Source organism: Semicossyphus pulcher, unplaced genomic scaffold (assembly GCF_022749685.1).
Source record: "Semicossyphus pulcher isolate SPU_LCO1_2020_fin unplaced genomic scaffold, fSemPul1.0.p SCAF_21, whole genome shotgun sequence".
Taxonomy (NCBI): Eukaryota; Metazoa; Chordata; class Actinopteri; order Labriformes; family Labridae; genus Semicossyphus; species Semicossyphus pulcher.
This window is the reverse complement of record NW_027211695.1, coordinates 13,527,362-13,548,101: the sequence shown is the minus strand read 5'-3', so window position 1 is coordinate 13,548,101 and position 20,740 is coordinate 13,527,362. Positions and strand designations below refer to the sequence as shown.

General features: G+C 51.6%; 23 non-coding genes across 23 annotated transcripts; all 23 read left to right on the top strand.

The window, feature by feature from the left end:
* Positions 1-397: 397 nt before the first annotated feature.
* LOC138601416 (U1 spliceosomal RNA) lies at positions 398-561 on the top strand. The gene has a single exon (XR_011308925.1). It is a non-coding gene; the product is annotated as a U1 spliceosomal RNA (small nuclear RNA).
* A 658-nt stretch (positions 562-1,219) lies between these two features.
* Positions 1,220-1,383, top strand: LOC138601415 (U1 spliceosomal RNA). Its single transcript, XR_011308924.1, has one exon. It is a non-coding gene; the product is annotated as a U1 spliceosomal RNA (small nuclear RNA).
* A 658-nt stretch (positions 1,384-2,041) lies between these two features.
* On the top strand, positions 2,042-2,205 carry LOC138601685 (U1 spliceosomal RNA). Its single transcript, XR_011309178.1, has one exon. It is a non-coding gene; the product is annotated as a U1 spliceosomal RNA (small nuclear RNA).
* Positions 2,206-2,863: 658 nt separating this feature from the next.
* On the top strand, positions 2,864-3,032 carry LOC138601631 (U1 spliceosomal RNA). The gene has a single exon (XR_011309126.1). It is a non-coding gene; the product is annotated as a U1 spliceosomal RNA (small nuclear RNA).
* Positions 3,033-4,238: 1,206 nt separating this feature from the next.
* On the top strand, positions 4,239-4,402 carry LOC138601414 (U1 spliceosomal RNA). The gene has a single exon (XR_011308923.1). It is a non-coding gene; the product is annotated as a U1 spliceosomal RNA (small nuclear RNA).
* Positions 4,403-5,060: 658 nt separating this feature from the next.
* On the top strand, positions 5,061-5,224 carry LOC138601684 (U1 spliceosomal RNA). The gene has a single exon (XR_011309177.1). It is a non-coding gene; the product is annotated as a U1 spliceosomal RNA (small nuclear RNA).
* A 658-nt stretch (positions 5,225-5,882) lies between these two features.
* Positions 5,883-6,051, top strand: LOC138601630 (U1 spliceosomal RNA). Its single transcript, XR_011309125.1, has one exon. It is a non-coding gene; the product is annotated as a U1 spliceosomal RNA (small nuclear RNA).
* A 1,206-nt stretch (positions 6,052-7,257) lies between these two features.
* Positions 7,258-7,421, top strand: LOC138601413 (U1 spliceosomal RNA). The gene has a single exon (XR_011308922.1). It is a non-coding gene; the product is annotated as a U1 spliceosomal RNA (small nuclear RNA).
* Positions 7,422-8,079: 658 nt separating this feature from the next.
* Positions 8,080-8,243, top strand: LOC138601412 (U1 spliceosomal RNA). Its single transcript, XR_011308921.1, has one exon. It is a non-coding gene; the product is annotated as a U1 spliceosomal RNA (small nuclear RNA).
* Positions 8,244-8,901: 658 nt separating this feature from the next.
* Positions 8,902-9,065, top strand: LOC138601411 (U1 spliceosomal RNA). Its single transcript, XR_011308920.1, has one exon. It is a non-coding gene; the product is annotated as a U1 spliceosomal RNA (small nuclear RNA).
* A 658-nt stretch (positions 9,066-9,723) lies between these two features.
* On the top strand, positions 9,724-9,887 carry LOC138601409 (U1 spliceosomal RNA). The gene has a single exon (XR_011308919.1). It is a non-coding gene; the product is annotated as a U1 spliceosomal RNA (small nuclear RNA).
* A 658-nt stretch (positions 9,888-10,545) lies between these two features.
* Positions 10,546-10,709, top strand: LOC138601683 (U1 spliceosomal RNA). The gene has a single exon (XR_011309176.1). It is a non-coding gene; the product is annotated as a U1 spliceosomal RNA (small nuclear RNA).
* A 658-nt stretch (positions 10,710-11,367) lies between these two features.
* LOC138601605 (U1 spliceosomal RNA) lies at positions 11,368-11,531 on the top strand. Its single transcript, XR_011309102.1, has one exon. It is a non-coding gene; the product is annotated as a U1 spliceosomal RNA (small nuclear RNA).
* A 658-nt stretch (positions 11,532-12,189) lies between these two features.
* LOC138601616 (U1 spliceosomal RNA) lies at positions 12,190-12,353 on the top strand. The gene has a single exon (XR_011309112.1). It is a non-coding gene; the product is annotated as a U1 spliceosomal RNA (small nuclear RNA).
* Positions 12,354-13,011: 658 nt separating this feature from the next.
* LOC138601408 (U1 spliceosomal RNA) lies at positions 13,012-13,175 on the top strand. The gene has a single exon (XR_011308918.1). It is a non-coding gene; the product is annotated as a U1 spliceosomal RNA (small nuclear RNA).
* A 658-nt stretch (positions 13,176-13,833) lies between these two features.
* Positions 13,834-13,997, top strand: LOC138601681 (U1 spliceosomal RNA). The gene has a single exon (XR_011309174.1). It is a non-coding gene; the product is annotated as a U1 spliceosomal RNA (small nuclear RNA).
* Positions 13,998-14,655: 658 nt separating this feature from the next.
* On the top strand, positions 14,656-14,819 carry LOC138601406 (U1 spliceosomal RNA). The gene has a single exon (XR_011308916.1). It is a non-coding gene; the product is annotated as a U1 spliceosomal RNA (small nuclear RNA).
* A 658-nt stretch (positions 14,820-15,477) lies between these two features.
* On the top strand, positions 15,478-15,641 carry LOC138601405 (U1 spliceosomal RNA). The gene has a single exon (XR_011308915.1). It is a non-coding gene; the product is annotated as a U1 spliceosomal RNA (small nuclear RNA).
* A 658-nt stretch (positions 15,642-16,299) lies between these two features.
* On the top strand, positions 16,300-16,463 carry LOC138601680 (U1 spliceosomal RNA). Its single transcript, XR_011309173.1, has one exon. It is a non-coding gene; the product is annotated as a U1 spliceosomal RNA (small nuclear RNA).
* Positions 16,464-17,121: 658 nt separating this feature from the next.
* Positions 17,122-17,290, top strand: LOC138601628 (U1 spliceosomal RNA). The gene has a single exon (XR_011309124.1). It is a non-coding gene; the product is annotated as a U1 spliceosomal RNA (small nuclear RNA).
* Positions 17,291-18,496: 1,206 nt separating this feature from the next.
* Positions 18,497-18,660, top strand: LOC138601404 (U1 spliceosomal RNA). Its single transcript, XR_011308914.1, has one exon. It is a non-coding gene; the product is annotated as a U1 spliceosomal RNA (small nuclear RNA).
* A 658-nt stretch (positions 18,661-19,318) lies between these two features.
* LOC138601403 (U1 spliceosomal RNA) lies at positions 19,319-19,482 on the top strand. Its single transcript, XR_011308913.1, has one exon. It is a non-coding gene; the product is annotated as a U1 spliceosomal RNA (small nuclear RNA).
* Positions 19,483-20,140: 658 nt separating this feature from the next.
* Positions 20,141-20,309, top strand: LOC138601627 (U1 spliceosomal RNA). The gene has a single exon (XR_011309123.1). It is a non-coding gene; the product is annotated as a U1 spliceosomal RNA (small nuclear RNA).
* Positions 20,310-20,740: the final 431 nt, after the last annotated feature.

Sequence of the window (20,740 nt, the reverse complement as noted above, 5' to 3'; positions counted from 1 at the left end):
GAGATTGTTCTGTCTTTGTGGAAGAAATGTGCTCTGGACATTCTTCCCTCGCTGGCATGCTTAGGTTTTAGGCTTGTGCGCGGTTGCTGGACGGTGTTTGCTTTCTCAGAGACAGAAATGGCTTGCCGAGTAGCTATTCCGAGTTGTGTTGTGTCTTTTTTTAATCTCTTTTTTGCTAGAGCAATTAATGCTGGGAGAAGGAAACAAAGGGACAGAGCGTGTGTGCCGCACACCCTGGTCAAATTGCAGCAGTGTTTTGAACTTTTCAGCAACTTTGGTAGCAGGTGAAGGTGAGCTAATGCTAAAGGCCCCCAACTCGGGGATTATGCGTGCTGGGCACCGTCAGCCAGGGGGCCGTGTCTGGGAGTGAGTCCCCTGTCTCTGACGCTTCCAACTCATACTTACCTGGCAGGGGAGATACCATGATCAAGAAGGTGGTTCACCCAGGGCGAGGCTCAGCCATTGCACTGCGGCTGTGCTGACCGCTGCGAATTCCCCAAATGTGGGAATCTCGACTGCATAATTTGTGGTAGTGGGGGACTGCGTTCGCGCTCTCCCCTGATCGTTGTGTTGAAGGAAAGAGAAAAAAAAGGAGTCCTCCTCGGCTGTGCCTGTGCTGCGCGTTTTCCCGACTGGTGAGTCAGCGTGTTTGTGGGCGTGTTCATTTAGAGGCCTCGGGTTACTTTTGCGGTTAGTCCAGAAAGTGGCAGCCTTGCTGTGCAGAGATGTCTGATGTACGCTGTGAAGCCGCGGTCGCGATGGCAGCAAGAAGTGGGTGCGGCCCTTTGGAGGGGACAGAATGAATTGCGTGTCCTCCTCTCCGAGATTGTTCTGTCTTTGTGGAAGAAATGTGCTCTGGACATTCTTCCCTCGCTGGCATGCTTAGGTTTTAGGCTTGTGCGCGGTTGCTGGACGGTGTTTGCTTTCTGAGAGACAGAAACGGCTTGCCGAGTAGCTATTCCGAGTTGTGTTGTGTCTTTTTTTAATCTCTTTTTTGCTAGAGCAATTAATGCTGGGAGAAGGAAACAAAGGGACAGAGCGTGTGTGCCGCACACCCTGGTCAAATTGCAGCAGTGTTTTGAACTTTTCAGCAACTTTGGTAGCAGGTGAAGGTGAGCTAATGCTAAAGGCCCCCAACTCGGGGATTATGCGTGCTGGGCACCGTCAGCCAGGGGGCCGTGTCTGGGAGTGAGTCCCCTGTCTCTGACGCTTCCAACTCATACTTACCTGGCAGGGGAGATACCATGATCAAGAAGGTGGTTCACCCAGGGCGAGGCTCAGCCATTGCACTGCGGCTGTGCTGACCGCTGCGAATTCCCCAAATGTGGGAATCTCGACTGCATAATTTGTGGTAGTGGGGGACTGCGTTCGCGCTCTCCCCTGATCGTTGTGTTGAAGGAAAGAGAAAAAAAAGGAGTCCTCCTCGGCTGTGCCTGTGCTGCGCGTTTTCCCGACTGGTGAGTCAGCGTGTTTGTGGGCGTGTTCATTTAGAGGCCTCGGGTTACTTTTGCAGTTAGTCCAGAAAGTGGCAGCCTTGCTGTGCAGAGATGTCTGATGTACGCTGTGAAGCCGCGGTCGCGATGGCAGCAAGAAGTGGGTGCGGCCCTTTGGAGGGGACAGAATGAATTGCGTGTCCTCCTCTCCGAGATTGTTCTGTCTTTGTGGAAGAAATGTGCTCTGGACATTCTTCCCTCGCTGGCATGCTTAGGTTTTAGGCTTGTGCGCGGTTGCTGGACGGTGTTTGCTTTCTCAGAGACAGAAACGGCTTGCCGAGTAGCTATTCCGAGTTGTGTTGTGTCTTTTTTTAATCTCTTTTTTGCTAGAGCAATTAATGCTGGGAGAAGGAAACAAAGGGACAGAGCGTGTGTGCCGCACACCCTGGTCAAATTGCAGCAGTGTTTTGAACTTTTCAGCAACTTTGGTAGCAGGTGAAGGTGAGCTAATGCTAAAGGCCCCCAACTCGGGGATTATGCGTGCTGGGCACCGTCAGCCAGGGGGCCGTGTCTGGGAGTGAGTCCCCTGTCTCTGACGCTTCCAACTCATACTTACCTGGCAGGGGAGATACCACGATCAAGAAGGTGGTTCACCCAGGGCGAGGCTCAGCCATTGCACTGCGGCTGTGCTGACCGCTGCGAATTCCCCAAATGTGGGAATCTCGACTGCATAATTTGTGGTAGTGGGGGACTGCGTTCGCGCTCTCCCCTGATCGTTGTGTTGAAGGAAAGAGAAAAAAAAGGAGTCCTCCTCGGCTGTGCCTGTGCTGCGCGTTTTCCCGACTGGTGAGTCAGCGTGTTTGTGGGCGTGTTCATTTAGAGGCCTCGGGTTACTTTTGCGGTTAGTCCAGAAAGTGGCAGCCTTGCTGTGCAGAGATGTCTGATGTACGCTGTGAAGCCGCGGTCGCGATGGCAGCAAGAAGTGGGTGCGGCCCTTTGGAGGGGACAGAATGAATTGCGTGTCCTCCTCTCCGAGATTGTTCTGTCTTTGTGGAAGAAATGTGCTCTGGACATTCTTCCCTCGCTGGCATGCTTAGGTTTTAGGCTTGTGCGCGGTTGCTGGACGGTGTTTGCTTTCTCAGAGACAGAAACGGCTTGCCGAGTAGCTATTCCGAGTTGTGTTGTGTCTTTTTTTAATCTCTTTTTTGCTAGAGCAATTAATGCTGGGAGAAGGAAACAAAGGGACAGAGCGTGTGTGCCGCACACCCTGGTCAAATTGCAGCAGTGTTTTGAACTTTTCAGCAACTTTGGTAGCAGGTGAAGGTGAGCTAATGCTAAAGGCCCCCAACTCGGGGATTATGCGTGCTGGGCACCGTCAGCCAGGGGGCCGTGTATGGGAGTGAGTCCCCTGTCTCTGACGCTTCCAACTCATACTTACCTGGCAGGGGAGATACCACGATCAAGAAGGTGGTTCACCCAGGGCGAGGCTCAGCCATTGCACTGCGGCTGTGCTGACCGCTGCGAATTCCCCAAATGTGGGAATCTCGACTGCATAATTTGTGGTAGTGGGGGACTGCGTTCTAGAGATGTCAACTCTCGTTCACTTCAGTGACCCGGATCTTCGGATCTCGTTCAGCTGAACGATTCGTTCATTACATTCGTTCACCAGGTCGTTCAGTGACATTTCCGGTTTACCTGTAACTCACTCACTCTCACTCGTTCATGAACGATACGGCTCCCATTGCATTACTGGTCTTCTTGTTCAATCATCACAATATAACAGTTACTTCGCCCAACTATATTAAAAAGAAAATATTATAATATTTATATAAAAATAAACATTCATGTGTTATCTCATCTTGCTGTTGTGTCAGTTTATTTTTGAGATGTTGTAATACCGTTTCTAGTATTGTACTTTACTTTATTTCTTTATTTCAGACACATAAGTCCATATCTGTACTCGTGCTAACATCAATCAGTCTGGTTTTCTAAAAGAAGTGGGGAGCCGCGAGAGGAGCCAAGTGAACGAAAGGAACGAATTTGATGCATGAAAGTGAACGGATCATTCCGTTCACTGAAAAGATTCGTTCTTTTTGAACGAATCGTTCAGGACCGAAACATCTCTACTGCGTTCGCGCTCTCCCCTGATCGTTGTGTTGAAGGAAAGAGAAAAAAAAGGAGTCCTCCTCGGCTGTGCCTGTGCTGCGCGTTTTCCCGACTGGTGAGTCAGCGTGTTTGTGGGCGTGTTCATTTAGAGGCCTCGGGTTACTTTTGCGGTTAGTCCAGAAAGTGGCAGCCTTGCTGTGCAGAGATGTCTGATGTACGCTGTGAAGCCGCGGTCGCGATGGCAGCAAGAAGTGGGTGCGGCCCTTTGGAGGGGACAGAATGAATTGCGTGTCCTCCTCTCCGAGATTGTTCTGTCTTTGTGGAAGAAATGTGCTCTGGACATTCTTCCCTCGCTGGCATGCTTAGGTTTTAGGCTTGTGCGCGGTTGCTGGACGGTGTTTGCTTTCTCAGAGACAGAAACGGCTTGCCGAGTAGCTATTCCGAGTTGTGTTGTGTCTTTTTTTAATCTCTTTTTTGCTAGAGCAATTAATGCTGGGAGAAGGAAACAAAGGGACAGAGCGTGTGTGCCGCACACCCTGGTCAAATTGCAGCAGTGTTTTGAACTTTTCAGCAACTTTGGTAGCAGGTGAAGGTGAGCTAATGCTAAAGGCCCCCAACTCGGGGATTATGCGTGCTGGGCACCGTCAGCCAGGGGGCCGTGTCTGGGAGTGAGTCCCCTGTCTCTGACGCTTCCAACTCATACTTACCTGGCAGGGGAGATACCATGATCAAGAAGGTGGTTCACCCAGGGCGAGGCTCAGCCATTGCACTGCGGCTGTGCTGACCGCTGCGAATTCCCCAAATGTGGGAATCTCGACTGCATAATTTGTGGTAGTGGGGGACTGCGTTCGCGCTCTCCCCTGATCGTTGTGTTGAAGGAAAGAGAAAAAAAAGGAGTCCTCCTCGGCTGTGCCTGTGCTGCGCGTTTTCCCGACTGGTGAGTCAGCGTGTTTGTGGGCGTGTTCATTTAGAGGCCTCGGGTTACTTTTGCGGTTAGTCCAGAAAGTGGCAGCCTTGCTGTGCAGAGATGTCTGATGTACGCTGTGAAGCCGCGGTCGCGATGGCAGCAAGAAGTGGGTGCGGCCCTTTGGAGGGGACAGAATGAATTGCGTGTCCTCCTCTCCGAGATTGTTCTGTCTTTGTGGAAGAAATGTGCTCTGGACATTCTTCCCTCGCTGGCATGCTTAGGTTTTAGGCTTGTGCGCGGTTGCTGGACGGTGTTTGCTTTCTCAGAGACAGAAACGGCTTGCCGAGTAGCTATTCCGAGTTGTGTTGTGTCTTTTTTTAATCTCTTTTTTGCTAGAGCAATTAATGCTGGGAGAAGGAAACAAAGGGACAGAGCGTGTGTGCCGCACACCCTGGTCAAATTGCAGCAGTGTTTTGAACTTTTCAGCAACTTTGGTAGCAGGTGAAGGTGAGCTAATGCTAAAGGCCCCCAACTCGGGGATTATGCGTGCTGGGCACCGTCAGCCAGGGGGCCGTGTCTGGGAGTGAGTCCCCTGTCTCTGACGCTTCCAACTCATACTTACCTGGCAGGGGAGATACCACGATCAAGAAGGTGGTTCACCCAGGGCGAGGCTCAGCCATTGCACTGCGGCTGTGCTGACCGCTGCGAATTCCCCAAATGTGGGAATCTCGACTGCATAATTTGTGGTAGTGGGGGACTGCGTTCGCGCTCTCCCCTGATCGTTGTGTTGAAGGAAAGAGAAAAAAAAGGAGTCCTCCTCGGCTGTGCCTGTGCTGCGCGTTTTCCCGACTGGTGAGTCAGCGTGTTTGTGGGCGTGTTCATTTAGAGGCCTCGGGTTACTTTTGCGGTTAGTCCAGAAAGTGGCAGCCTTGCTGTGCAGAGATGTCTGATGTACGCTGTGAAGCCGCGGTCGCGATGGCAGCAAGAAGTGGGTGCGGCCCTTTGGAGGGGACAGAATGAATTGCGTGTCCTCCTCTCCGAGATTGTTCTGTCTTTGTGGAAGAAATGTGCTCTGGACATTCTTCCCTCGCTGGCATGCTTAGGTTTTAGGCTTGTGCGCGGTTGCTGGACGGTGTTTGCTTTCTCAGAGACAGAAACGGCTTGCCGAGTAGCTATTCCGAGTTGTGTTGTGTCTTTTTTTAATCTCTTTTTTGCTAGAGCAATTAATGCTGGGAGAAGGAAACAAAGGGACAGAGCGTGTGTGCCGCACACCCTGGTCAAATTGCAGCAGTGTTTTGAACTTTTCAGCAACTTTGGTAGCAGGTGAAGGTGAGCTAATGCTAAAGGCCCCCAACTCGGGGATTATGCGTGCTGGGCACCGTCAGCCAGGGGGCCGTGTCTGGGAGTGAGTCCCCTGTCTCTGACGCTTCCAACTCATACTTACCTGGCAGGGGAGATACCACGATCAAGAAGGTGGTTCACCCAGGGCGAGGCTCAGCCATTGCACTGCGGCTGTGCTGACCGCTGCGAATTCCCCAAATGTGGGAATCTCGACTGCATAATTTGTGGTAGTGGGGGACTGCGTTCTAGAGATGTCAACTCTCGTTCACTTCAGTGACCCGGATCTTCGGATCTCGTTCAGCTGAACGATTCGTTCATTACATTCGTTCACCAGGTCGTTCAGTGACATTTCCGTTTTACCTGTAACTCACTCACTCTCACTCGTTCATGAGCGATACGGCTCCCATTGCATTACTGGTCTTCTTGTTCAATCATCACAATATAACAATTACTTCGCCCAACTATATTAAAAAGAAAATATTATAATATTTATATAAAAATAAACATTCATGTGTTATCTCATCTTGCTGTTGTGTCAGTTTATTTTTGAGATGTTGTAATACCGTTTCTAGTATTGTACTTTACTTTATTTCTTTATTTCAGACACATAAGTCCATATCTGTACTCGTGCTAACATCAATCAGTCTGGTTTTCTAAAAGAAGTGGGGAGCCGCGAGAGGAGCCAAGTGAACGAAAGGAACGAATTTGATGCATGAAAGTGAACGGATCATTCCGTTCACTGAAAAGATTCGTTCTTTTTGAACGAATCGTTCAGGACCGAAACATCTCTACTGCGTTCGCGCTCTCCCCTGATCGTTGTGTTGAAGGAAAGAGAAAAAAAAGGAGTCCTCCTCGGCTGTGCCTGTGCTGCGCGTTTTCCCGACTGGTGAGTCAGCGTGTTTGTGGGCGTGTTCATTTAGAGGCCTCGGGTTACTTTTGCGGTTAGTCCAGAAAGTGGCAGCCTTGCTGTGCAGAGATGTCTGATGTACGCTGTGAAGCCGCGGTCGCGATGGCAGCAAGAAGTGGGTGCGGCCCTTTGGAGGGGACAGAATGAATTGCGTGTCCTCCTCTCCGAGATTGTTCTGTCTTTGTGGAAGAAATGTGCTCTGGACATTCTTCCCTCGCTGGCATGCTTAGGTTTTAGGCTTGTGCGCGGTTGCTGGACGGTGTTTGCTTTCTCAGAGACAGAAACGGCTTGCCGAGTAGCTATTCCGAGTTGTGTTGTGTCTTTTTTTAATCTCTTTTTTGCTAGAGCAATTAATGCTGGGAGAAGGAAACAAAGGGACAGAGCGTGTGTGCCGCACACCCTGGTCAAATTGCAGCAGTGTTTTGAACTTTTCAGCAACTTTGGTAGCAGGTGAAGGTGAGCTAATGCTAAAGGCCCCCAACTCGGGGATTATGCGTGCTGGGCACCGTCAGCCAGGGGGCCGTGTCTGGGAGTGAGTCCCCTGTCTCTGACGCTTCCAACTCATACTTACCTGGCAGGGGAGATACCATGATCAAGAAGGTGGTTCACCCAGGGCGAGGCTCAGCCATTGCACTGCGGCTGTGCTGACCGCTGCGAATTCCCCAAATGTGGGAATCTCGACTGCATAATTTGTGGTAGTGGGGGACTGCGTTCGCGCTCTCCCCTGATCGTTGTGTTGAAGGAAAGAGAAAAAAAAGGAGTCCTCCTCGGCTGTGCCTGTGCTGCGCGTTTTCCCGACTGGTGAGTCAGCGTGTTTGTGGGCGTGTTCATTTAGAGGCCTCGGGTTACTTTTGCGGTTAGTCCAGAAAGTGGCAGCCTTGCTGTGCAGAGATGTCTGATGTACGCTGTGAAGCCGCGGTCGCGATGGCAGCAAGAAGTGGGTGCGGCCCTTTGGAGGGGACAGAATGAATTGCGTGTCCTCCTCTCCGAGATTGTTCTGTCTTTGTGGAAGAAATGTGCTCTGGACATTCTTCCCTCGCTGGCATGCTTAGGTTTTAGGCTTGTGCGCGGTTGCTGGACGGTGTTTGCTTTCTCAGAGACAGAAACGGCTTGCCGAGTAGCTATTCCGAGTTGTGTTGTGTCTTTTTTTAATCTCTTTTTTGCTAGAGCAATTAATGCTGGGAGAAGGAAACAAAGGGACAGAGCGTGTGTGCCGCACACCCTGGTCAAATTGCAGCAGTGTTTTGAACTTTTCAGCAACTTTGGTAGCAGGTGAAGGTGAGCTAATGCTAAAGGCCCCCAACTCGGGGATTATGCGTGCTGGGCACCGTCAGCCAGGGGGCCGTGTCTGGGAGTGAGTCCCCTGTCTCTGACGCTTCCAACTCATACTTACCTGGCAGGGGAGATACCATGATCAAGAAGGTGGTTCACCCAGGGCGAGGCTCAGCCATTGCACTGCGGCTGTGCTGACCGCTGCGAATTCCCCAAATGTGGGAATCTCGACTGCATAATTTGTGGTAGTGGGGGACTGCGTTCGCGCTCTCCCCTGATCGTTGTGTTGAAGGAAAGAGAAAAAAAAGGAGTCCTCCTCGGCTGTGCCTGTGCTGCGCGTTTTCCCGACTGGTGAGTCAGCGTGTTTGTGGGCGTGTTCATTTAGAGGCCTCGGGTTACTTTTGCGGTTAGTCCAGAAAGTGGCAGCCTTGCTGTGCAGAGATGTCTGATGTACGCTGTGAAGCCGCGGTCGCGATGGCAGCAAGAAGTGGGTGCGGCCCTTTGGAGGGGACAGAATGAATTGCGTGTCCTCCTCTCCGAGATTGTTCTGTCTTTGTGGAAGAAATGTGCTCTGGACATTCTTCCCTCGCTGGCATGCTTAGGTTTTAGGCTTGTGCGCGGTTGCTGGACGGTGTTTGCTTTCTCAGAGACAGAAACGGCTTGCCGAGTAGCTATTCCGAGTTGTGTTGTGTCTTTTTTTAATCTCTTTTTTGCTAGAGCAATTAATGCTGGGAGAAGGAAACAAAGGGACAGAGCGTGTGTGCCGCACACCCTGGTCAAATTGCAGCAGTGTTTTGAACTTTTCAGCAACTTTGGTAGCAGGTGAAGGTGAGCTAATGCTAAAGGCCCCCAACTCGGGGATTATGCGTGCTGGGCACCGTCAGCCAGGGGGCCGTGTCTGGGAGTGAGTCCCCTGTCTCTGACGCTTCCAACTCATACTTACCTGGCAGGGGAGATACCATGATCAAGAAGGTGGTTCACCCAGGGCGAGGCTCAGCCATTGCACTGCGGCTGTGCTGACCGCTGCGAATTCCCCAAATGTGGGAATCTCGACTGCATAATTTGTGGTAGTGGGGGACTGCGTTCGCGCTCTCCCCTGATCGTTGTGTTGAAGGAAAGAGAAAAAAAAGGAGTCCTCCTCGGCTGTGCCTGTGCTGCGCGTTTTCCCGACTGGTGAGTCAGCGTGTTTGTGGGCGTGTTCATTTAGAGGCCTCGGGTTACTTTTGCGGTTAGTCCAGAAAGTGGCAGCCTTGCTGTGCAGAGATGTCTGATGTACGCTGTGAAGCCGCGGTCGCGATGGCAGCAAGAAGTGGGTGCGGCCCTTTGGAGGGGACAGAATGAATTGCGTGTCCTCCTCTCCGAGATTGTTCTGTCTTTGTGGAAGAAATGTGCTCTGGACATTCTTCCCTCGCTGGCATGCTTAGGTTTTAGGCTTGTGCGCGGTTGCTGGACGGTGTTTGCTTTCTCAGAGACAGAAACGGCTTGCCGAGTAGCTATTCCGAGTTGTGTTGTGTCTTTTTTTAATCTCTTTTTTGCTAGAGCAATTAATGCTGGGAGAAGGAAACAAAGGGACAGAGCGTGTGTGCCGCACACCCTGGTCAAATTGCAGCAGTGTTTTGAACTTTTCAGCAACTTTGGTAGCAGGTGAAGGTGAGCTAATGCTAAAGGCCCCCAACTCGGGGATTATGCGTGCTGGGCACCGTCAGCCAGGGGGCCGTGTCTGGGAGTGAGTCCCCTGTCTCTGACGCTTCCAACTCATACTTACCTGGCAGGGGAGATACCATGATCAAGAAGGTGGTTCACCCAGGGCGAGGCTCAGCCATTGCACTGCGGCTGTGCTGACCGCTGCGAATTCCCCAAATGTGGGAATCTCGACTGCATAATTTGTGGTAGTGGGGGACTGCGTTCGCGCTCTCCCCTGATCGTTGTGTTGAAGGAAAGAGAAAAAAAAGGAGTCCTCCTCGGCTGTGCCTGTGCTGCGCGTTTTCCCGACTGGTGAGTCAGCGTGTTTGTGGGCGTGTTCATTTAGAGGCCTCGGGTTACTTTTGCAGTTAGTCCAGAAAGTGGCAGCCTTGCTGTGCAGAGATGTCTGATGTACGCTGTGAAGCCGCGGTCGCGATGGCAGCAAGAAGTGGGTGCGGCCCTTTGGAGGGGACAGAATGAATTGCGTGTCCTCCTCTCCGAGATTGTTCTGTCTTTGTGGAAGAAATGTGCTCTGGACATTCTTCCCTCGCTGGCATGCTTAGGTTTTAGGCTTGTGCGCGGTTGCTGGACGGTGTTTGCTTTCTCAGAGACAGAAACGGCTTGCCGAGTAGCTATTCCGAGTTGTGTTGTGTCTTTTTTTAATCTCTTTTTTGCTAGAGCAATTAATGCTGGGAGAAGGAAACAAAGGGACAGAGCGTGTGTGCCGCACACCCTGGTCAAATTGCAGCAGTGTTTTGAACTTTTCAGCAACTTTGGTAGCAGGTGAAGGTGAGCTAATGCTAAAGGCCCCCAACTCGGGGATTATGCGTGCTGGGCACCGTCAGCCAGGGGGCCGTGTCTGGGAGTGAGTCCCCTGTCTCTGACGCTTCCAACTCATACTTACCTGGCAGGGGAGATACCACGATCAAGAAGGTGGTTCACCCAGGGCGAGGCTCAGCCATTGCACTGCGGCTGTGCTGACCGCTGCGAATTCCCCAAATGTGGGAATCTCGACTGCATAATTTGTGGTAGTGGGGGACTGCGTTCGCGCTCTCCCCTGATCGTTGTGTTGAAGGAAAGAGAAAAAAAAGGAGTCCTCCTCGGCTGTGCCTGTGCTGCGCGTTTTCCCGACTGGTGAGTCAGCGTGTTTGTGGGCGTGTTCATTTAGAGGCCTCGGGTTACTTTTGCGGTTAGTCCAGAAAGTGGCAGCCTTGCTGTGCAGAGATGTCTGATGTACGCTGTGAAGCCGCGGTCGCGATGGCAGCAAGAAGTGGGTGCGGCCCTTTGGAGGGGACAGAATGAATTGCGTGTCCTCCTCTCCGAGATTGTTCTGTCTTTGTGGAAGAAATGTGCTCTGGACATTCTTCCCTCGCTGGCATGCTTAGGTTTTAGGCTTGTGCGCGGTTGCTGGACGGTGTTTGCTTTCTCAGAGACAGAAACGGCTTGCCGAGTAGCTATTCCGAGTTGTGTTGTGTCTTTTTTTAATCTCTTTTTTGCTAGAGCAATTAATGCTGGGAGAAGGAAACAAAGGGATAGAGCGTGTGTGCCGCACACCCTGGTCAAATTGCAGCAGTGTTTTGAACTTTTCAGCAACTTTGGTAGCAGGTGAAGGTGAGCTAATGCTAAAGGCCCCCAACTCGGGGATTATGCGTGCTGGGCACCGTCAGCCAGGGGGCCGTGTCTGGGAGTGAGTCCCCTGTCTCTGACGCTTCCAACTCATACTTACCTGGCAGGGGAGATACCATGGTCAAGAAGGTGGTTCACCCAGGGCGAGGCTCAGCCATTGCACTGCGGCTGTGCTGACCGCTGCGAATTCCCCAAATGTGGGAATCTCGACTGCATAATTTGTGGTAGTGGGGGACTGCGTTCGCGCTCTCCCCTGATCGTTGTGTTGAAGGAAAGAGAAAAAAAAGGAGTCCTCCTCGGCTGTGCCTGTGCTGCGCGTTTTCCCGACTGGTGAGTCAGCGTGTTTGTGGGCGTGTTCATTTAGAGGCCTCGGGTTACTTTTGCGGTTAGTCCAGAAAGTGGCAGCCTTGCTGTGCAGAGATGTCTGATGTACGCTGTGAAGCCGCGGTCGCGATGGCAGCAAGAAGTGGGTGCGGCCCTTTGGAGGGGACAGAATGAATTGCGTGTCCTCCTCTCCGAGATTGTTCTGTCTTTGTGGAAGAAATGTGCTCTGGACATTCTTCCCTCGCTGGCATGCTTAGGTTTTAGGCTTGTGCGCGGTTGCTGGACGGTGTTTGCTTTCTCAGAGACAGAAACGGCTTGCCGAGTAGCTATTCCGAGTTGTGTTGTGTCTTTTTTTAATCTCTTTTTTGCTAGAGCAATTAATGCTGGGAGAAGGAAACAAAGGGACAGAGCGTGTGTGCCGCACACCCTGGTCAAATTGCAGCAGTGTTTTGAACTTTTCAGCAACTTTGGTAGCAGGTGAAGGTGAGCTAATGCTAAAGGCCCCCAACTCGGGGATTATGCGTGCTGGGCACCGTCAGCCAGGGGGCCGTGTCTGGGAGTGAGTCCCCTGTCTCTGACGCTTCCAACTCATACTTACCTGGCAGGGGAGATACCATGATCAAGAAGGTGGTTCACCCAGGGCGAGGCTCAGCCATTGCACTGCGGCTGTGCTGACCGCTGCAAATTCCCCAAATGTGGGAATCTCGACTGCATAATTTGTGGTAGTGGGGGACTGCGTTCGCGCTCTCCCCTGATCGTTGTGTTGAAGGAAAGAGAAAAAAAAGGAGTCCTCCTCGGCTGTGCCTGTGCTGCGCGTTTTCCCGACTGGTGAGTCAGCGTGTTTGTGGGCGTGTTCATTTAGAGGCCTCGGGTTACTTTTGCGGTTAGTCCAGAAAGTGGCAGCCTTGCTGTGCAGAGATGTCTGATGTACGCTGTGAAGCCGCGGTCGCGATGGCAGCAAGAAGTGGGTGCGGCCCTTTGGAGGGGACAGAATGAATTGCGTGTCCTCCTCTCCGAGATTGTTCTGTCTTTGTGGAAGAAATGTGCTCTGGACATTCTTCCCTCGCTGGCATGCTTAGGTTTTAGGCTTGTGCGCGGTTGCTGGACGGTGTTTGCTTTCTGAGAGACAGAAACGGCTTGCCGAGTAGCTATTCCGAGTTGTGTTGTGTCTTTTTTTAATCTCTTTTTTGCTAGAGCAATTAATGCTGGGAGAAGGAAACAAAGGGACAGAGCGTGTGTGCCGCACACCCTGGTCAAATTGCAGCAGTGTTTTGAACTTTTCAGCAACTTTGGTAGCAGGTGAAGGTGAGCTAATGCTAAAGGCCCCCAACTCGGGGATTATGCGTGCTGGGCACCGTCAGCCAGGGGGCCGTGTCTGGGAGTGAGTCCCCTGTCTCTGACGCTTCCAACTCATACTTACCTGGCAGGGGAGATACCATGATCAAGAAGGTGGTTCACCCAGGGCGAGGCTCAGCCATTGCACTGCGGCTGTGCTGACCGCTGCGAATTCCCCAAATGTGGGAATCTCGACTGCATAATTTGTGGTAGTGGGGGACTGCGTTCGCGCTCTCCCCTGATCGTTGTGTTGAAGGAAAGAGAAAAAAAAGGAGTCCTCCTCGGCTGTGCCTGTGCTGCGCGTTTTCCCGACTGGTGAGTCAGCGTGTTTGTGGGCGTGTTCATTTAGAGGCCTCGGGTTACTTTTGCAGTTAGTCCAGAAAGTGGCAGCCTTGCTGTGCAGAGATGTCTGATGTACGCTGTGAAGCCGCGGTCGCGATGGCAGCAAGAAGTGGGTGCGGCCCTTTGGAGGGGACAGAATGAATTGCGTGTCCTCCTCTCCGAGATTGTTCTGTCTTTGTGGAAGAAATGTGCTCTGGACATTCTTCCCTCGCTGGCATGCTTAGGTTTTAGGCTTGTGCGCGGTTGCTGGACGGTGTTTGCTTTCTCAGAGACAGAAACGGCTTGCCGAGTAGCTATTCCGAGTTGTGTTGTGTCTTTTTTTAATCTCTTTTTTGCTAGAGCAATTAATGCTGGGAGAAGGAAACAAAGGGACAGAGCGTGTGTGCCGCACACCCTGGTCAAATTGCAGCAGTGTTTTGAACTTTTCAGCAACTTTGGTAGCAGGTGAAGGTGAGCTAATGCTAAAGGCCCCCAACTCGGGGATTATGCGTGCTGGGCACCGTCAGCCAGGGGGCCGTGTCTGGGAGTGAGTCCCCTGTCTCTGACGCTTCCAACTCATACTTACCTGGCAGGGGAGATACCACGATCAAGAAGGTGGTTCACCCAGGGCGAGGCTCAGCCATTGCACTGCGGCTGTGCTGACCGCTGCGAATTCCCCAAATGTGGGAATCTCGACTGCATAATTTGTGGTAGTGGGGGACTGCGTTCGCGCTCTCCCCTGATCGTTGTGTTGAAGGAAAGAGAAAAAAAAGGAGTCCTCCTCGGCTGTGCCTGTGCTGCGCGTTTTCCCGACTGGTGAGTCAGCGTGTTTGTGGGCGTGTTCATTTAGAGGCCTCGGGTTACTTTTGCGGTTAGTCCAGAAAGTGGCAGCCTTGCTGTGCAGAGATGTCTGATGTACGCTGTGAAGCCGCGGTCGCGATGGCAGCAAGAAGTGGGTGCGGCCCTTTGGAGGGGACAGAATGAATTGCGTGTCCTCCTCTCCGAGATTGTTCTGTCTTTGTGGAAGAAATGTGCTCTGGACATTCTTCCCTCGCTGGCATGCTTAGGTTTTAGGCTTGTGCGCGGTTGCTGGACGGTGTTTGCTTTCTCAGAGACAGAAATGGCTTGCCGAGTAGCTATTCCGAGTTGTGTTGTGTCTTTTTTTAATCTCTTTTTTGCTAGAGCAATTAATGCTGGGAGAAGGAAACAAAGGGACAGAGCGTGTGTGCCGCACACCCTGGTCAAATTGCAGCAGTGTTTTGAACTTTTCAGCAACTTTGGTAGCAGGTGAAGGTGAGCTAATGCTAAAGGCCCCCAACTCGGGGATTATGCGTGCTGGGCACCGTCAGCCAGGGGGCCGTGTCTGGGAGTGAGTCCCCTGTCTCTGACGCTTCCAACTCATACTTACCTGGCAGGGGAGATACCATGATCAAGAAGGTGGTTCACCCAGGGCGAGGCTCAGCCATTGCACTGCGGCTGTGCTGACCGCTGCGAATTCCCCAAATGTGGGAATCTCGACTGCATAATTTGTGGTAGTGGGGGACTGCGTTCGCGCTCTCCCCTGATCGTTGTGTTGAAGGAAAGAGAAAAAAAAGGAGTCCTCCTCGGCTGTGCCTGTGCTGCGCGTTTTCCCGACTGGTGAGTCAGCGTGTTTGTGGGCGTGTTCATTTAGAGGCCTCGGGTTACTTTTGCGGTTAGTCCAGAAAGTGGCAGCCTTGCTGTGCAGAGATGTCTGATGTACGCTGTGAAGCCGCGGTCGCGATGGCAGCAAGAAGTGGGTGCGGCCCTTTGGAGGGGACAGAATGAATTGCGTGTCCTCCTCTCCGAGATTGTTCTGTCTTTGTGGAAGAAATGTGCTCTGGACATTCTTCCCTCGCTGGCATGCTTAGGTTTTAGGCTTGTGCGCGGTTGCTGGACGGTGTTTGCTTTCTGAGAGACAGAAACGGCTTGCCGAGTAGCTATTCCGAGTTGTGTTGTGTCTTTTTTTAATCTCTTTTTTGCTAGAGCAATTAATGCTGGGAGAAGGAAACAAAGGGACAGAGCGTGTGTGCCGCACACCCTGGTCAAATTGCAGCAGTGTTTTGAACTTTTCAGCAACTTTGGTAGCAGGTGAAGGTGAGCTAATGCTAAAGGCCCCCAACTCGGGGATTATGCGTGCTGGGCACCGTCAGCCAGGGGGCCGTGTCTGGGAGTGAGTCCCCTGTCTCTGACGCTTCCAACTCATACTTACCTGGCAGGGGAGATACCATGATCAAGAAGGTGGTTCACCCAGGGCGAGGCTCAGCCATTGCACTGCGGCTGTGCTGACCGCTGCGAATTCCCCAAATGTGGGAATCTCGACTGCATAATTTGTGGTAGTGGGGGACTGCGTTCGCGCTCTCCCCTGATCGTTGTGTTGAAGGAAAGAGAAAAAAAAGGAGTCCTCCTCGGCTGTGCCTGTGCTGCGCGTTTTCCCGACTGGTGAGTCAGCGTGTTTGTGGGCGTGTTCATTTAGAGGCCTCGGGTTACTTTTGCAGTTAGTCCAGAAAGTGGCAGCCTTGCTGTGCAGAGATGTCTGATGTACGCTGTGAAGCCGCGGTCGCGATGGCAGCAAGAAGTGGGTGCGGCCCTTTGGAGGGGACAGAATGAATTGCGTGTCCTCCTCTCCGAGATTGTTCTGTCTTTGTGGAAGAAATGTGCTCTGGACATTCTTCCCTCGCTGGCATGCTTAGGTTTTAGGCTTGTGCGCGGTTGCTGGACGGTGTTTGCTTTCTCAGAGACAGAAACGGCTTGCCGAGTAGCTATTCCGAGTTGTGTTGTGTCTTTTTTTAATCTCTTTTTTGCTAGAGCAATTAATGCTGGGAGAAGGAAACAAAGGGACAGAGCGTGTGTGCCGCACACCCTGGTCAAATTGCAGCAGTGTTTTGAACTTTTCAGCAACTTTGGTAGCAGGTGAAGGTGAGCTAATGCTAAAGGCCCCCAACTCGGGGATTATGCGTGCTGGGCACCGTCAGCCAGGGGGCCGTGTCTGGGAGTGAGTCCCCTGTCTCTGACGCTTCCAACTCATACTTACCTGGCAGGGGAGATACCACGATCAAGAAGGTGGTTCACCCAGGGCGAGGCTCAGCCATTGCACTGCGGCTGTGCTGACCGCTGCGAATTCCCCAAATGTGGGAATCTCGACTGCATAATTTGTGGTAGTGGGGGACTGCGTTCGCGCTCTCCCCTGATCGTTGTGTTGAAGGAAAGAGAAAAAAAAGGAGTCCTCCTCGGCTGTGCCTGTGCTGCGCGTTTTCCCGACTGGTGAGTCAGCGTGTTTGTGGGCGTGTTCATTTAGAGGCCTCGGGTTACTTTTGCGGTTAGTCCAGAAAGTGGCAGCCTTGCTGTGCAGAGATGTCTGATGTACGCTGTGAAGCCGCGGTCGCGATGGCAGCAAGAAGTGGGTGCGGCCCTTTGGAGGGGACAGAATGAATTGCGTGTCCTCCTCTCCGAGATTGTTCTGTCTTTGTGGAAGAAATGTGCTCTGGACATTCTTCCCTCGCTGGCATGCTTAGGTTTTAGGCTTGTGCGCGGTTGCTGGACGGTGTTTGCTTTCTCAGAGACAGAAACGGCTTGCCGAGTAGCTATTCCGAGTTGTGTTGTGTCTTTTTTTAATCTCTTTTTTGCTAGAGCAATTAATGCTGGGAGAAGGAAACAAAGGGACAGAGCGTGTGTGCCGCACACCCTGGTCAAATTGCAGCAGTGTTTTGAACTTTTCAGCAACTTTGGTAGCAGGTGAAGGTGAGCTAATGCTAAAGGCCCCCAACTCGGGGATTATGCGTGCTGGGCACCGTCAGCCAGGGGGCCGTGTATGGGAGTGAGTCCCCTGTCTCTGACGCTTCCAACTCATACTTACCTGGCAGGGGAGATACCACGATCAAGAAGGTGGTTCACCCAGGGCGAGGCTCAGCCATTGCACTGCGGCTGTGCTGACCGCTGCGAATTCCCCAAATGTGGGAATCTCGACTGCATAATTTGTGGTAGTGGGGGACTGCGTTCTAGAGATGTCAACTCTCGTTCACTTCAGTGACCCGGATCTTCGGATCTCGTTCAGCTGAACGATTCGTTCATTACATTCGTTCACCAGGTCGTTCAGTGACATTTCCGGTTTACCTGTAACTCACTCACTCTCACTCGTTCATGAACGATACGGCTCCCATTGCATTACTGGTCTTCTTGTTCAATCATCACAATATAACAGTTACTTCGCCCAACTATATTAAAAAGAAAATATTATAATATTTATATAAAAATAAACATTCATGTGTTATCTCATCTTGCTGTTGTGTCAGTTTATTTTTGAGATGTTGTAATACCGTTTCTAGTATTGTACTTTACTTTATTTCTTTATTTCAGACACATAAGTCCATATCTGTACTCGTGCTAACATCAATCAGTCTGGTTTTCTAAAAGAAGTGGGGAGCCGCGAGAGGAGCCAAGTGAACGAAAGGAACGAATTTGATGCATGAAAGTGAACGGATCATTCCGTTCACTGAAAAGATTCGTTCTTTTTGAACGAATCGTTCAGGACCGAAACATCTCTACTGCGTTCGCGCTCTCCCCTGATCGTTGTGTTGAAGGAAAGAGAAAAAAAAGGAGTCCTCCTCGGCTGTGCCTGTGCTGCGCGTTTTCCCGACTGGTGAGTCAGCGTGTTTGTGGGCGTGTTCATTTAGAGGCCTCGGGTTACTTTTGCGGTTAGTCCAGAAAGTGGCAGCCTTGCTGTGCAGAGATGTCTGATGTACGCTGTGAAGCCGCGGTCGCGATGGCAGCAAGAAGTGGGTGCGGCCCTTTGGAGGGGACAGAATGAATTGCGTGTCCTCCTCTCCGAGATTGTTCTGTCTTTGTGGAAGAAATGTGCTCTGGACATTCTTCCCTCGCTGGCATGCTTAGGTTTTAGGCTTGTGCGCGGTTGCTGGACGGTGTTTGCTTTCTCAGAGACAGAAACGGCTTGCCGAGTAGCTATTCCGAGTTGTGTTGTGTCTTTTTTTAATCTCTTTTTTGCTAGAGCAATTAATGCTGGGAGAAGGAAACAAAGGGACAGAGCGTGTGTGCCGCACACCCTGGTCAAATTGCAGCAGTGTTTTGAACTTTTCAGCAACTTTGGTAGCAGGTGAAGGTGAGCTAATGCTAAAGGCCCCCAACTCGGGGATTATGCGTGCTGGGCACCGTCAGCCAGGGGGCCGTGTCTGGGAGTGAGTCCCCTGTCTCTGACGCTTCCAACTCATACTTACCTGGCAGGGGAGATACCATGATCAAGAAGGTGGTTCACCCAGGGCGAGGCTCAGCCATTGCACTGCGGCTGTGCTGACCGCTGCGAATTCCCCAAATGTGGGAATCTCGACTGCATAATTTGTGGTAGTGGGGGACTGCGTTCGCGCTCTCCCCTGATCGTTGTGTTGAAGGAAAGAGAAAAAAAAGGAGTCCTCCTCGGCTGTGCCTGTGCTGCGCGTTTTCCCGACTGGTGAGTCAGCGTGTTTGTGGGCGTGTTCATTTAGAGGCCTCGGGTTACTTTTGCGGTTAGTCCAGAAAGTGGCAGCCTTGCTGTGCAGAGATGTCTGATGTACGCTGTGAAGCCGCGGTCGCGATGGCAGCAAGAAGTGGGTGCGGCCCTTTGGAGGGGACAGAATGAATTGCGTGTCCTCCTCTCCGAGATTGTTCTGTCTTTGTGGAAGAAATGTGCTCTGGACATTCTTCCCTCGCTGGCATGCTTAGGTTTTAGGCTTGTGCGCGGTTGCTGGACGGTGTTTGCTTTCTCAGAGACAGAAACGGCTTGCCGAGTAGCTATTCCGAGTTGTGTTGTGTCTTTTTTTAATCTCTTTTTTGCTAGAGCAATTAATGCTGGGAGAAGGAAACAAAGGGACAGAGCGTGTGTGCCGCACACCCTGGTCAAATTGCAGCAGTGTTTTGAACTTTTCAGCAACTTTGGTAGCAGGTGAAGGTGAGCTAATGCTAAAGGCCCCCAACTCGGGGATTATGCGTGCTGGGCACCGTCAGCCAGGGGGCCGTGTCTGGGAGTGAGTCCCCTGTCTCTGACGCTTCCAACTCATACTTACCTGGCAGGGGAGATACCATGATCAAGAAGGTGGTTCACCCAGGGCGAGGCTCAGCCATTGCACTGCGGCTGTGCTGACCGCTGCGAATTCCCCAAATGTGGGAATCTCGACTGCATAATTTGTGGTAGTGGGGGACTGCGTTCGCGCTCTCCCCTGATCGTTGTGTTGAAGGAAAGAGAAAAAAAAGGAGTCCTCCTCGGCTGTGCCTGTGCTGCGCGTTTTCCCGACTGGTGAGTCAGCGTGTTTGTGGGCGTGTTCATTTAGAGGCCTCGGGTTACTTTTGCGGTTAGTCCAGAAAGTGGCAGCCTTGCTGTGCAGAGATGTCTGATGTACGCTGTGAAGCCGCGGTCGCGATGGCAGCAAGAAGTGGGTGCGGCCCTTTGGAGGGGACAGAATGAATTGCGTGTCCTCCTCTCCGAGATTGTTCTGTCTTTGTGGAAGAAATGTGCTCTGGACATTCTTCCCTCGCTGGCATGCTTAGGTTTTAGGCTTGTGCGCGGTTGCTGGACGGTGTTTGCTTTCTCAGAGACAGAAACGGCTTGCCGAGTAGCTATTCCGAGTTGTGTTGTGTCTTTTTTTAATCTCTTTTTTGCTAGAGCAATTAATGCTGGGAGAAGGAAACAAAGGGACAGAGCGTGTGTGCCGCACACCCTGGTCAAATTGCAGCAGTGTTTTGAACTTTTCAGCAACTTTGGTAGCAGGTGAAGGTGAGCTAATGCTAAAGGCCCCCAACTCGGGGATTATGCGTGCTGGGCACCGTCAGCCAGGGGGCCGTGTCTGGGAGTGAGTCCCCTGTCTCTGACGCTTCCAACTCATACTTACCTGGCAGGGGAGATACCACGATCAAGAAGGTGGTTCACCCAGGGCGAGGCTCAGCCATTGCACTGCGGCTGTGCTGACCGCTGCGAATTCCCCAAATGTGGGAATCTCGACTGCATAATTTGTGGTAGTGGGGGACTGCGTTCTAGAGATGTCAACTCTCGTTCACTTCAGTGACCCGGATCTTCGGATCTCGTTCAGCTGAACGATTCGTTCATTACATTCGTTCACCAGGTCGTTCAGTGACATTTCCGTTTTACCTGTAACTCACTCACTCTCACTCGTTCATGAACGATACGGCTCCCATTGCATTACTGGTCTTCTTGTTCAATCATCACAATATAACAATTACTTCGCCCAACTATATTAAAAAGAAAATATTATAATATTTATATAAAAATAAACATTCATGTGTTATCTCATCTTGCTGTTGTGTCAGTTTATTTTTGAGATGTTGTAATACCGTTTCTAGTATTGTACTTTACTTTATTTCTTTATTTCAGACACATAAGTCCATATCTGTACTCGTGCTAACATCAATCAGTCTGGTTTTCTAAAAGAAGTGGGGAGCCGCGAGAGGAGCCAAGTGAACGAA